This window comes from Anthonomus grandis, chromosome 3 (assembly GCF_022605725.1).
Source record: "Anthonomus grandis grandis chromosome 3, icAntGran1.3, whole genome shotgun sequence".
Taxonomy (NCBI): Eukaryota; Metazoa; Arthropoda; class Insecta; order Coleoptera; family Curculionidae; genus Anthonomus; species Anthonomus grandis.
Window position 1 is genome coordinate 26,568,207 of NC_065548.1, and position 15,666 is coordinate 26,583,872.

At 31.9% G+C, this 15,666-nt stretch overlaps 1 protein-coding gene across 2 annotated transcripts in view; it reads right to left on the bottom strand.

Annotated features, from left to right (window-relative positions):
* The window catches only part of LOC126734709 (prolyl 4-hydroxylase subunit alpha-1), a 69,560-nt gene that overhangs the window by 36,994 nt on the left and 16,900 nt on the right, over positions 1-15,666 (bottom strand). The window lies entirely within an intron of this gene.

Here is a 15,666-nt window from a genome sequence, read left to right on the forward strand (position 1 = left end):
AAAATACCTAATAAGGTAACATATTTGCTCACAGGTACTTCACTCTTTTTAAGTGTAAAATAAAAAAAATAAATAAAATAAAATAAATAATAATATAAATTTTTATACATAAATGTCGTGTCATCTCCTCGCACCTCACCCCTAACTTAGAATACTCACATTTCATTTCATGTAAGTAAATTATTTATGATTTGTTTTTGTTATTTAATATTGTTTCCTACTATTGTATTAACGAATTAAACATGTCAAAATTTAATAACACGACCAATCGGATTTACCGTCTTACAACTATTTGAAGCATAATTTTTTTTATAATATTTTAAATATCATATTAATTAATTAATTATTGTAAAGACATCGTTTTTCTTTCTGATTTTGAATAAAAAATTGTGAATTTATTTAGAATAAGAGGAAACCTATAAAAGTATTTCCAAAAGAGCGGTATCGGAGAAAAAAATAAATTATAGAAAAAAAGAGGATGAAATTAAGTTTTTATTCTCGTATTTGCATATAACAATCATAATTAAATGACTTTCTTGTCAATAATTTTAAAAATTTATACAATAAACGTAAAAGATCTAAATGGTAATTGGTAAAAATGATATGAAAATACAGAGAAAATTTATTGTTCAGGTCAGTCTGACCTATCACAAAAAATGATAATTATGTGATTGTAAGACCCTGTTTATTTTCTAAAGAATTGAAATATGGAAAGAGGGCCAGGATATCTACAAAACTAAAGCTAGCTCAGCGGTACCGTAAGTAACCAAATACGGTTTACGCTTAGCGTTTCCCCTCGGGAATTATTTTTATGGGTTTCGATAAAAGAGTCTGAGGTAAATATTTGGTTTATAAAATTCATTTGAGTTTTGGTCAATAAAGAGTGAAGTTATTTAATAAAAACAATAAAGGGTGTTGCGACGTGAAATAAACTGTGTTGGTTTGGTGTAGTGTTTTACTACAATAAAGAGTGAGTGTTCTCACAGAGTATGCTTATTTCTATCTTATTGATTACACCGATATTTTCCCTTTTTAATTAAAATGAAATATTTTAATGACCAATTGTTGCTTGTCTTGCTTGTGACGATTGTTTATTGTTTCTTGTTAAGATACTGAGCTGGTCTGGGACCATTGCACAGCTCGTTGTATTTAACAAGGCTTTGTATTTGGAGGGGACCCTCGCGTTTTGGTGTCCATTGTACCCCTCAGTACAAAGTGTGTTATCGTCAAGTGGCCTAGCTCGGAGATTGTTGTCTCAATCTCATGTTTTATGATGATGTTTTTGGTAGCATTTTGGCTACGGTTTGTGAGTAATAAATTGCTCACGTTTTGGCATATTGAACGATTATATTCAATATCAGTACATTGTCGTTACTGGGACATCAACCAATTAGATAAAAGTAATAAATTGGTGAATAATGAATTGTGGGATATTTAAGTAAAGTGGTTAAATGTTGGTGAACATGAATTAAATGGTTATCGTAAAAGTAAAATCACTGAGCAAGTTTAAAACATATTAATTAATATTTTTCATATTAATGAGTTTTGCTTAATTTTTTTTATTTATTCATTTTACGGGAATAAGTGTACTCAGGTTACTTTTATTATTTCAGGTCTACACGTTGTTGGCCCGGTTGTTTTACAAGGTGTTTATTCTATTTTTATGTTTTATTTTGATTATTTTTGGACTATTTTCAATTTATTTGATGTATTAAGAATTATAAAACTATTTAAATGACGCTCACAGGTTTTAATTATTATATGATGTTTCTCCTCTAGATTCCTCCGTGATTAATATACTAATCAGTTATTGTCATATACAATTGCGGGTAGCCTATGTAAGAAAAACACAAATTAATATATGCAAGGCTACGAAAAAATTGTACAACGGCAATTCTCCGAAACCACATAATAAGTTTAGCCTGGGTGTAGTAAGTACTTTTAAAAACATTAAGCGTCAGCTTTATTAAATAATTATTTTTCAAATTACGAACATCAAGCTCGTTTGATTGAAAATTGAAGAAAAATAATCGTGTAAACGTGTCGAGATTGCTTATAAGGATTATGGCGTATAATAAGGTCGAGAGAAATTGACATCTCGCCTGGTTTTTCGTGAGAAGCCTCGAGAAGTCTTGCTTCCTAGTACAACAAAACAATGATGTGCTAAATATAGTAAATACCACTTGTCGATCTACGTTAGAATACTATTTAGTATACTATAAGAACTTCTATAATATATTTTTGTTAGTTTTAATTTGTAGGAAAAGTATCCATATTAAAAAAAGTGAAAAAACCCCCTTTCACCCTCTGTCCAGTAGGGTCATCCCCTTAAAAATTTTAAATGGCAAGGGGTATCGAGTAATAGCTTGTTTAAAAGGTCTTTCGAAGTCATATCGAAGTTATATTAGGAGATCTAGCAGACCATTCTATAGGCCCCCTTCGCCCTATCCATTTATCTGGAAACTCGTCGTCTAGCCATTGCCGAACGGGAAGAACATAGTGAGGAGCGCCGTCTTGCTGGAAATATATTTCAGCCTCATCAAATATAGGGTTTCCATCATCATCGATTTGGTTTTCAATGGATTCAGTGATAAGCGGATTAATGGTATTTTCCGACATATCCAAATAAATGTCTCCATTTAAATTTCCGTTAATAAATAATGGCCCAATCACTTATTTCCTAAAATGCCTGCCCATACATTAATTTTTTGAGGGTACTGGGTATGCCCTTCTACAAAGGCATGAGGATTTTCATTGCTCAAATATGTATAGTTATGCTTATTAACAAATCCATTTAGATAAAATGTGCATTCATCGCTGAAGCAGATATTCTTTACATGAATAGTATTATCATTAATCGCTTCAGTCATTTTTTCACAAAACTCAACTCGCCTATTAAAATCGTCTTCGGTTAACTCAATATTTTCATTTTGAATGGATAAAATTTATGAAGCTTGGTAACTGTGTGAACAGAGCCTAATGAAATACCAGTGGCAGCAACAATTTTGCGTAATGAAGTATTAGGATTTATTCCAAAATGACCCAAAACTTCAACTTGAGCGGATTCATCCAAAATTCGCCGATGATCATGTTTTTTATTTGCAACAGATCCAGTTTCAGTAAACTTAGTAACAAAGTCCAAAACATACCTATGCGAAGTTATCTTCTCCGGATGCCTGGCGTTAAACGTAACGGCAGTTTGCCGAGCACATTGATTTTAGGCACCATAATTTAGAATAATTTCCACTCTTTCGGCTAGTGTTTACTAAACATGCGTCAAAAATTTAAGGGATTATTCCTTGAACTATTCTAAAAATATTATGTTATTTTCTGATTTTTGATAGGACGCTTTGTTTCGAAAATACGGGGCAAAAAAGAATTTTGACAATAACAATTCGCGGGTGCATGGGAAAAAAGTTGTATGTCAAAAATAGCGAATTTGAGTAATTCGCACTTGAAGTGTTATTTTGGGCTGTGACTAAAATTTTAAACATATATTTTTTTTTTGCTTAGAATCAAGTAGAATAAAAGGAGCATTTTTATTGTAAAGTAAATAAAGTTTTCTAGTGTTTGGTATAAAATAGTATTCAAATTTTCTTTGACTTACAACATTTAGATTTCTTAAAATTTTGACATAACTCTTTTTACAAAATAAAAAAAAACAAAGTATCGAATATAACATCTACGAATGTAAAATGTATATAACGAATGTACCAACAAAAGCATTTAAGGTAAGTAAAATTATTTAAGTCGTCCTCCAATATTTAATAAATTTAGAAAAATTTATATATATTCTCTACATGTTTCGAGAGTGTAAACTCTCATCTTCAGTTTCTATTTTTGGAACCAATAAAACTGGAGAATTTCATTCACTTTGGGCCCTTTTAACTATACCATCTTGCAAGATCTTGGCACACATTTTAGTTACTTTTTTATGTATTTCATCTTTTTGTGAAAAAGGTAATCTATATGGTTTAACATAAGAAGGTGTGGCATTATTGCGAAAATGTCAGTGCAAGGGTAAGTTTCCATCATTTTGCGTTTGTACTTAGTATAAGACCATTACCTTTGTAGTTATTCTGCTGAAGATGAGAGTTTACACTCTCGAAACATGTAGAGAATATATATAAATTTTTCTAAATTTATTAAATATTGGAAGATGACTTAAAGAGTTTTACTTACCTTAACTTTAAACTCCAATTCAAGCAATGGACTATTTCTTCAACTTAAAAGCATTTAATTTTAAAACAAAGAACATATTCAAATTATTTTAAGAGGAATAAAATATTACTCATCACTTGATTCATCTGAACTTGCATCAGGATATGTATCAGCATTTTTGTCTTTGGTGGTGGTCAAATTTTTATAAAAATCCGCAAAAGTATCGCTAATGTATGGCAGCAGATATGTTTGACTTAAATCCCTTTTCACGTGTGATTGCAAAAAAACTAAAATGCATTTGTAGCTTAGAACATTGAAAGGCCTTTCAATGTTCTAAGATTTGTAGTATGTCTGACATAGAGCATTTTACACGATAAAAGTGTAACTTATCTCGTTAGACACATTGAAAATAATGGACTTACGCGTGTATAATGACTTAGTTCGTTATTCCCATACGTAAAGGAGGGTTTTTAAATTCGGCTTCTGACATAAACCAGTTTTGACAAAAAAATGACATAACACCTTTTTCACATGCACCCGCGAATTATTACCAAAAATTACATGTAATATTTCTTAGTCTACAAGAACGGTTCAAAATGACTACCCCTCGCTCGGATTTAAGAGTCCAATCTTCTCATCCACTCCTGAACTCTTTCAAAACCATTAGGATCGTTTCTGATTGCATTACATTCAGCAATTAAGTACCTGATTTCTCAAATCTTCCACATCTTCTACTAGAGTAATATAACCTCTTGATTTTAGGTGTTCCCATACGAAATATTCCAGGATGTTTAAGTCCGGCGATCGAGCAGGCCATACGTGAGCTCCACCTTCCAAGCAATCCAGCAATTTCCGTATGTTACTGTTAAAAACTGTCGAGCCAAAATGCTATGATATGCTAATGCACCATCGTGCATAAGCGACATTGCATGTCTTGTAATCAATGGTACATCCTCTAGAAAGCGTTTTAGAGGTTAGGTAGCGTTTATTCCAAAAGTTGCGGTATACCTTGCTGGTAAATCTTCCTGGCAGAAATACCGGTCCAATTAGGAAGTCATCTGTAATTCCCATCCAAACACCTCATGTGGATTTTCCTCTGTCCAAACATGGTTATGGTGAAAATTGGCTTTATCAGTAAAAATAATAAGCTAGTAGTTGAGGGATTTGAACCAATGTGTGCAAATTCCATTGACAGAATGCAATGAAAGAAGTGAACGGGTTGTATGTGGTATGGGTAGATACCACAAATATTTTCTAAGACTTCCAAATTGTTCCCCTACTTACATTTAAATTATATAGTATAATAATATTTTTATACTATATTATAATAGTATTTGCAATTTTTCGAGTAGAGGTACCTGGATCTTCTTTTACCATTGCCATCACATTCTCTTCTTTCTACCTAGTTCTACCGTTCTTACTGTCATGGGTCTTTCTGGTCCTATAGTTCGCTTCAATGCTCCTGTTTCACGAAGTCGTATACTTTGGAAGATTTTTTTATTAGGCACATTACGATTAGGAAATCGTTCACAATACAACCGACTACCTTTAATGAATCAGCGAGTCCATAAACGTAATACATGTCAGCCAGCTCGGGATTCGTATAGCCATACATAATAGACCTCACTAAGAATTTAAAAATTAAAGACAAAAAATACACATCTAAATTTTTGACACTGATTGATAAACTTAAGTTTTCGGCTACGTTAATCGTAATGTTTTTAAAGATACCAACGGAATTGTTAGATTTTAACGGATTGTTAGACTTTGTATGGCCAGTGTAGTACGCTATACGTTTATTTCGGCTACGTCAATAATTTTAAAATTACCGAAATTGCACGATTAAAATTCTTTTTCAAGAAGAAAAGAGAAGAGAAACAAAGAGTCCTATCAAAAATCATAATCCTTTTGATTTACCTTGGGCAGGATTATAAGCATTCCTGCCCAAGGAATCGACATTTGAGCATGGAATGATTGATCTAGCAATTTAGAGAGTCCTAAAAGACATTATTTTTTTTTATATCCTAACAATACGTGATTACAGTAGAAATAAAAGATGATTTTTTGTATTTAGAGCAATTGATATATTGTTTAGTAAAAATAAAGGGAAAATTTATACAATTGTTTTTTTAAATTTTAATGAAAAAGTTAAAGATTAATGTGCAATAAATTTTAAAATTCTAAAATAAAGTTTACTCTCTAACTTACATAAGATCAGGGCAATTTTTACTTAATGTTTTATTAAGTTTGAGTTAATTGGAGGCAAGATATCTATTTATTATGAGGTTCAGCGAAATTCATTCCGATTCTTAATCAAACCGAAGGAATTTAAAAATCAACATAATTTTTTAAGCGTCTTTTGCTTTTATCGCAGAAAACCTCAAGCGCACTCCTAAAGCTTAAAATAGGTATACTAGACATATAGCGATTACAATTTTTAGGAACCCAATTATCTTTCTTCGCAGATTACTTCTCATGGATAATAGCAGATTAACCAAAATTTGTTTCCTACGATTGCTCCGGCTCTCTCATCAACGGATCCTAGATATAATTGGGTTGCGCAACTAAATCATGTTTTAACGAGATCCATTCTTGAGACACTCAATATCTTGAGTCCATATATATTTAACAACTATAAGCTTGTCTGTTTGGATAAATATAAAAATAAACTATTCGAACCACTTTATTCGCCAACAAGGTTTCGTATTCGTTATTCTACTGTTCTTTATTTTGTTTTTTATATTCTATTTAATTTTACTGAACGCTATATCTACTACAAGGGTTATTGCACAAATCCGCATATGTTTGTAAGTTTCTATGCAAGGGCTAATCTTATGACTTAAACAATGATGAACTCAAATTACGAGACAGTTTTACAACTAACCAAAACTCTTTATTTTTAATCTCGACACGTATTTCGCTAACAATGTTAGCATCTTCGGGAGAAGTTGATGCTGAAATTGATGCTGCTCAAAAGATCAGGACAGTGTAACTCACATGAAATCAATTTAAATAATGTGCATAAATTAGAAAACTTTTGATCATCTTCCAAACTCCTTACATTGCATATTGCCCTCATACCCCACTATGTCCACTGTTCTCTAGCAATATGAAGCCTAAATCCACAATATCTCAGAAACTTATTCTGTATAGCTTCTATTCTGTCAATATGCACCTGGCAAAACAGAGATCACACAGGAGATGCATAACGGAGCAACGACTTTAATAAGGAAATAAAAAGAATTTGTACTGAAGGCACATGTAGTTCAGCAGACTTGCGTAAAATAAACCCCAACCGGCTCAATTCTCTAGAAACAAATGAATTAATATGTGATTGAAATGAAAGCATACCATCCAAAACCACCCCCAGGTCGGCAATGCTATTGAACGAGTTCAGGTCTGTAGACTCTATATACTCGTAATAAATAGATATTATTGGCGACTTCTTCCGTGAAAATGTGCTATACAATTGCATTTCCTAGTCTTCAGAGACATTCGAACCATACGAAAGTATGTCATCCTGAAGTTTGTCACAGTCCTCGATACTCAATTTTCAAACTAATTTTCAGGTCATCAGCAAAGAAACAGTGCTTTACAGTATTTAAAACACTTAATAAGATCTAAAAGATATAAAAGAAAGAAGTATGGTCTAATATGGGATCCCTGAGGAATTCCGGACAGAACTGAACTCTCTTCTGAACAGTTTTTTTTTTAACTTTAACACATTAGGTTCTACGAACCAAATAAGTACCTAGCCATTTGACCAGCCAACAAGGAAACCCCAAGGCTTTAAGTTTTGACAGTAACATAGAATGGTGAACACAATTAAAAGCTTTGGAGTAGTCTATATAAATTGAATCAATTTGAGAATGTTCCTCAAATGTCTGGAAGATATCTTGTGGATAGAAAAGTAAATTGTTAACTATTGATCTTTGAGAAACAAACCCATGCTGTCTAGTATCAAAAATTCCCTTACAATGTCAAATAAAGGATGGTATTAAAAAATTCTCAAATAGTTAATTTAAGTTAATTAAGGTTTAGTTAATTGATGATAAAAAACTTATTGGTCGGTAGTCTCCAATATTATTTCGATTCCCAATTTTAAATATAGGAACTATGTAGCAATTGGAAAGTCACATTTCATGGACTTGTTAAACAGTATGTGGAGAGGCTAGTAAATACACGCACCATTTTAAAATGAAAGGACTGACATTATCTGGATTAGACCTAATATTATTTGGAAGAGACAACATGTCTTCTAACACTTCAGCAAGGCTAAATATAACTAGATTAAATCTAGATATCTTAGGAAATTTTGAGCCATCAAAGTTGGTATTGCGGGATCTGTCGCTACAGCAGGTAGAGAAGTGTCTAGCAAAGAGGTTTGAAACATCATCACCCTCTGAGGCAGAAGAGATCAGAGCTTAACCGATTCTCCCGACCGGCAATATAGTTTTGACGACACTCACTGGTAAGCTATTTATATTAACTATTCTCACAATACCATTCTGGTAAAGGCAGGTTATAGTCACCACATAAGTAAAGATAACTACTTGGATAGGTATGCAATTGTTTCAACCTTAGTGCAGTGACTGGCACACAACTCCTCTGGTGAATCCGGATGGTGTAAACTGCTCCAATGACCACATTTTTAGATCCAATATTTATGGGTGTAAAGACCTGTTCAACCAATGTAGAGGCTACAATGATCGGTAAAGATTTACCTGTTGTCTTTACGCCAATGAAAAACCTGTCTATTTCGGTTTAGGACTCATACCTCTAACGAATCGATAGGTATTATAATTGAGGATGATTATAATCCTTTGTTAGGCAAGGCTCTACAATGATTATGATTCCAAGAAATAGTCCATCTTTTCTCAAAGAGACCGCTTACATTAAATAGTAATGACACAAACTCCAAGTCACAGGTCTCAAATTATTATTAAATTAGTAGAATTCTACTATTTAAAGTTCCAATTTTGGCAACAACCTACTCACCTGGGGTAGTTTCGGTTTCGTTTTGAAATCTGACATTTCGTGGCCAAACGCAATAAGCGCGAGCCGCTGCATGTTGGCAAAGCTTTATTTCAGCCGCTCAAACTGATAACAGACGGTGCGTGGGAATCATCAAAACATTACAAATATCAAAAAAAAAATTCAATTTAATTTATACGACATAATATAAATCAAGAAATCAATAACACATTTTTCCAATATTTAGACGATATTAAAATGTCTTCCTTTAATTAAAAAAAAAAAATTGGGATGTCTACTGTTGAATAACAAAAATAAGAGTGAGTCTCTAAGTCTAAGAGCGGAATTTATAGATTATCTTGTAGTTCTTGTGATGGCATCTATATTGGCCACATGTAGATTCGTATTGAGGAATATCTCTATGCGAATCTACATGTTGCATATATCTCAATAGAATGTGAATTGCCTTCGTTTCCCAACATTAAAGAAATAATGTCTGACTGCCTAAAATGTAAAACTAAAGTTAGGGATGATAAGAAATTTATTTTTTGTGATATCTGCGAATTAGAATTCCATTACTAAATCAAAGTTAAAGGATTACACGTGTTTCGCCCCTTCATTCTAGGCATCATCAGATCATCTTGTGTATTTACTAATAAAAAGAACAAAAAAGAAGCAGAGAACAACACTACATGATACAAGTCGGTTGAAATTAAGTTAAAATTAGTAAAATCGGACAAAGACTAGTTACTACATATTAAAATTATATAAACAAAAAAGTTTTGTTTTTTGTTTAGTTTTGTTTGTTTATATAATTTTAATATGTAGTAACTAGTCTCTGTCCGATTTTACCAATTTTAACTTAATTTCTACCCTTGACTTGTATCATGTAGTGTTGTTCTCCGCTTCATTTTTCGTTATTTTTATCAGTAAATACACAAGTGGATCTGATGATGCCTAGCATAAAAGAAACACGTATAATCCCCTGACTTTAATAAATTTGAGGCCTGTGACTTAGAATTTATTTCATTACTATTTAATGTAAGCCGGTCTCTTTGCGAAAAGATGGACTATTTCTTGAAATGTTTTTATTTGTTTTTGAATTAAGCAGCTAAAAATACAACTTTGTTATCTCCTGAGTTTCTTACATATCTCTCTCTCTTTGTTTGCGAGATAAAAACTTGAAGGCACTTTATTGCAAGTCCCCCAGGGAAAATAACATAAAATATTAGAATAGCCAAACTAATTAGGCAATGAAAATTAGACAAAAGTCGTCGCTTTTCGATAAGACAAATTAACATAAAATAATCGTATAACATAAAAATGTATAAGAGTAATGTTTTAAAAGTAACAAAAACTAAGAGTGCCACGGAACTCATGGAAGGAAAACAATTACTATTCAAACCAATTTTACTTTGACATAACTTACTTAAAACAGCGCGTACTTAACGATTGCAATTATTTGAAGTGTTTCAAAAAGTATTAAGCTAAAAAAATTACTAATATCGGAAAATGGTTCAATTTAAAAATACAGAAATGCATTTTGTTTATAGAATTGCTAAAGGCAATTCTAGAGCGGCTAGGCGCATTTATCAAGAAAGATACCCCTCATCGCATTATATCAAATAGAAAAAAACATTTGTGAGAATACATCAAAAGCTGTGCGAATCAGATAAATTTCAAAGGTCGGATACTGTAATTGGAAGACCTGCCACAGTAAGAACAGTGGAGATCGAGGAAGCGGTTTTACATAAGTTGAGCGCAGCCCCGATACAAGTACACGCAAAGAACAATTAAATATTTCTCACTTTACTGTATGGCAGATTTTAAGAGGATATCATGTGTTTAGGCATTATTATTACCTGCCGATTTTCCCCAGCGAGTTGCACTTGGCTTTTGCAACAACAGGTTTCCAAGATTTCTATCCCGTATTTTATTTACCGATGAAGCGTCCGAAGTTCAATTATGAACTTTCACAATAATCATATATGGGCTAAAGAAAATCCCCATGCGGTTACACAAGTTAATTCAGCAAGAGTTTTCCGTGAATGTTTGGGTTGGTATTGTAGATGATCTCATTCGACCTCATTTTTTATCTTTCAGAGTAAATAGTCAAGAATATCGTAATTTTTGGGAATTTATTTTACCTGGACTATTAAAAAATGTCTCGCTGAAAGTAAGAGGAGCAATGTGGCTCATGCATGATGGAGCTCCACCTCACGTCAGCATAGTATCTCGCCAAATTTTGGATGCAACTTTTGGAGAAAACTGGATCGAGCGCGCAGGCCAACAGTCATGGCCACCCAGGTCACCGGATTTAAATCCGTTAAATTTTTTCTTTCATTTAAAGTCCCTCATTTACAAAACAAAACTCAAAATCGACTGAAAGCTTATTAAGATATTTAGAAAAAAACAATTTTTAAAAAAAGTTTGACACCCTGTATCTTAAAAATGAAGCATTTCTGGACCTAGGTTTATGTGAACTTTTCATCTTGAAATTACTCATAAAATCACGTCCTGGAGTTTGGCCACGTACTTAAATAACATCCTGTAGAGGACATTCTTAAAGAAAATATCTTAAAGTGCTTGAAACGAAAAGTATTTAACCAGTGCGTATTACCGGTTCTGGCCTATGGCTAAAAACCCTATTTTTAACGAAGAAAACCGAAAAAAAAACTAAGAGTAGCACAAAGGCGATTGGAGAGGTCACCTTGCTTGCCATGATCCTCAGGGATCAAGTGAGAAATTAAAAGATACGACGAGTAGATAATAAATAACTATAGCCGTTTGGAGGAGACAAGTATGTCCAAGAATTGACGTGAAAGGAGCTGCATGATGGTAATGATAACAAGTCTTTTCATGAGGGTAAACCTTATTTTGAAGTTTTTTTGGTTTAAGTTCTAAAAATTAATTTTTCAATTAAACTGGGATCATAATCATTATTAAATATAATTTGTTTGACTATATTGACTTCTTTGTCATAGTTGTCTGAACAAGGCTAAATTTAAAAGAGGTTATGTCTAACAATGGTTTCAATATCTTATCAAGACATGATCTGCTTCGGTAGGTCTTTCTGTAAATGTCAAAGCATGTCTGCAAATGTCAAAATGTATATTCTTAGCGTCTTTTGTTAATTGAGGACGTTAATGCGATTGGTGGCTTCCAATTCAAGAATAAAAGAAATATTTGGATGTATTTGATTTAGTTTATTGAGAAAATTTGCTATTAAGACGAAACATTTGATTACACCATCGGACTGTTTGTATAGCTTAGGAAAGGTATTTTAAGAAAGGCTAAATTTAAGAATTTCAGTAGATCAATTATAGGTGATACAGTACTGGGATGGAGTGGTCTTATTGCTTACCTCAAAAAAAAGGTTATTAAATACAAAAATTTCATACATTATTCTCCAAGAGACCAACATACAAAATTGACGAAAACAAAAAAAACATAAAGTCACGGTCTAACAACGTATAATTACAGGCTACACGTGTTCCGCTCTAGCTAGAGCATCATCAGGCCTAAAAATTAAAAATATTACGTAAAACAAAACTCTGAACTTACATAAAAAAAAACATTAAAAAACCTTTAAAAGTCATACACACATTTCACACTACATAAATAAACAATAATTCTTAGGCTATAATTGTACAAAACAAAAAATAAAAATTAGAACGCAACAACATACTCATCGAGAATCAAACGCCGTACCACAAGGTTAGAAGTATGGGTGTAAAACCTGTCGACTATAAAGACCTAATGCTCTATTATTTAACACGTTAACCAATGTAAGCTGAAGAATATGACTAAAAGAAAAATGTTAAAAAAATACTTAGCTAAATTAAATTATTGAAAATTAAATAAGGTTCAAAAGTAAAACCGTCGTTCACACACACGAGAACAGGACTCTTTTTAGCTTTCGTAATTTCCATTTTCTTCAGAAGGTCAAGCTTCCTACCTTTAGGGCATTTATAAAGCATTTCAGCTCCCACCCCTGGAGAAAAATTACGTGTAGAGGCTAGCAAATAGTTAGCAAACGCTGATTTGGTATCATTAGTATTTTTAGAGTTTTCGAAAAACGCTACGTGTTCTTTAATGCGTTTAGAGATTTTCCTACCAGATTGTCCAATGTATATTTGTAATGTATTTAAGGAGTAAACTCCCGATTTAAAAAGAATGCTAGCCTTATCCACTACTCTAACCAATTGGTTCTTTAAATTATTGACTGTCTTAAAAAAACAATTTTAACATTTAGAGATTTAAAGAATCTAGCTAAATTTAAGGAGATTGAACCAAAACAGGGATCTAAAGGAACTTTCTGTGTCGTTATTATGAACTGTATTGTAGGTTAATTTATATTTATTTAAAAATGTGTAATAAATTTTATCTATTAAATGAAGGGGAAATTCGTTGTTGAGAGTAACATGTTTTATAATATTCAGTTTTTTGCCGAAAGCTTCTTTTGACAAGGGGATATTAAACAATCTATAGAAAAATGAATTAAACGAGGCAAATTTGTAAGAGTAGGGAGAATTTGAAGAGTACTGAATTACATTATCGGTAGTGGTGGGCTTACGTTATATTCCAAAAATAAGTTTATTGTTGCATTTATTAATTAGAAGGTCAAGAAAAGGCAAAGTACCATCTCTTCCTTCTTCGATAGTGAATGAAATGTTAAGGTGTAAGGAATTTACAAAACTAAGGAAATTTAGCAAGTCTTCTCCCCTGCCATTCCAGACTATAAAAATATCATCCTCATACCTCTTATATACCATAAGACAATCACTAAACTATTTTTCATTCTAGATAACTCATGAAAATCTCGCTTAGGAGAGGGTAAAGACATGAAGTCATAGCCAAACCTGAGACCTGTCTGAAATTTTTATTGTCAAACTGGAAAACATTTTTGCTTGATCATTGTGATATCGAGTAAGTCTAAAAGACCATCAAAGACTCAATGAATCAATTCGATGAAGAAATGTTTTTAATAGGAGAGTTCTTGCTAACTTTAAACAGCCATTGGAAGGGATGCTGGGAAAAAGATTTTTTACATCATAGGAAATAAGTTTAAATCAATGAGGGATAATAAGATTTTTTTAAACTGTTGGTTAGATCAACAGAATTCTTAGTCAAATAAACACTTTTAAAGTTAGTCACCTCCCTGAGAACGTTATTCAACTAAGAGGAGAGATTATAGCATGGGGAGTTAACAAAGGAAACCACTGGTCTTATGCGAAAATTGGTCTTTGGACTCTTCACATTCTGGAAATGGAAATTACAAATGCTAAAAAGAGTCCCGTTCTCGTGTGTGTTAATAACGTTTTTACTTTTAAACCTAATTTAATTTTCAATAATTTAATTTAGCTAAGTATTTTTTTTTACATTTTCCTTTTAGTCATATTCCTCAGCTTACATTGGTTAACATATTAAATAATTTAGCATTAGGTCTATATAGTCGATAGGTTTTAAACAAATACTTCTAACCTTGTGGTACCGGGTTCGATTCTCGATGAGCCTATGTTGTTGCATTCTACTTTTTAATATTTATTTTTTGCTTTGTACAATTACAATCTAAAAATTATTGTTTATTTATGTAGTGTGAAATGTGTGTATGGCTTTTACAGGTTTTTTTTTAATGTTTTTTTTATTTAAGTTTGTAGTTTTGTTTTAAGTTAACATTTTTGATTTTAGGCCTGATGATGCTCTAGCTAGAGCGAAACACGTGTAGCCCGTGATTGTATGTTGTGAGACCGTGACTTTGTGTTTTCTTTGTTTTCGTCTTATTAATATTATTAATATAATAACTTATCTAGCTAAATTCAGTACATAAAAATTAAATTCCAATTCAGTACAAAAAATACCAAGTTGTAACGTCTCTAAAAAATTTAATACTGACATTTTTTATGCGTTGTTCGGGACTACAATTTTCATTTAATTTTAAACTATTTGATATTAAAATATAAATTATTGTTGTTGCAGCAAAAATCGCAAAAATAGCACATTATCAAGGGAAAGCCGATTATTATTTTTTTAAAAATCGTAATTTTACTCGCATACAAATTACGGGCAGTTTTATGTTATATAACACGAATTGCAGGATGTGCAATATCGTAAGTATAAGGGAAACAATAGCAGCAAAATATGTTTTTTGATTTAAATCTGGAGTCACTATTTTATTTATGTTAATAACCCATTCTTATTTAAGTGCAAAATGCTGATTTAATGTTTATTTAGTAATTGGTCATATAGCAAAATTGCAATAAATTAAATTTGGCGACACATTGTACTCATTGTAGCAAAACTTTTAAACAATGAGCTAATAAATTTGACCTTAATTTCAGTGAAGTAATAATATTTATTGAAATAAAATTTGTTGAAAAATACACGACATATAATGTGATTCGTTGACACTATTTTAGTCAAAAGTTAAGAAAATTAAACAATTAATAAAATATTATCTGTTTTTAATGCGGTTTCCACCTTAAGTCTTACATAATCTAAAATAACAATCAAAATAATTTTTTTCTTCTA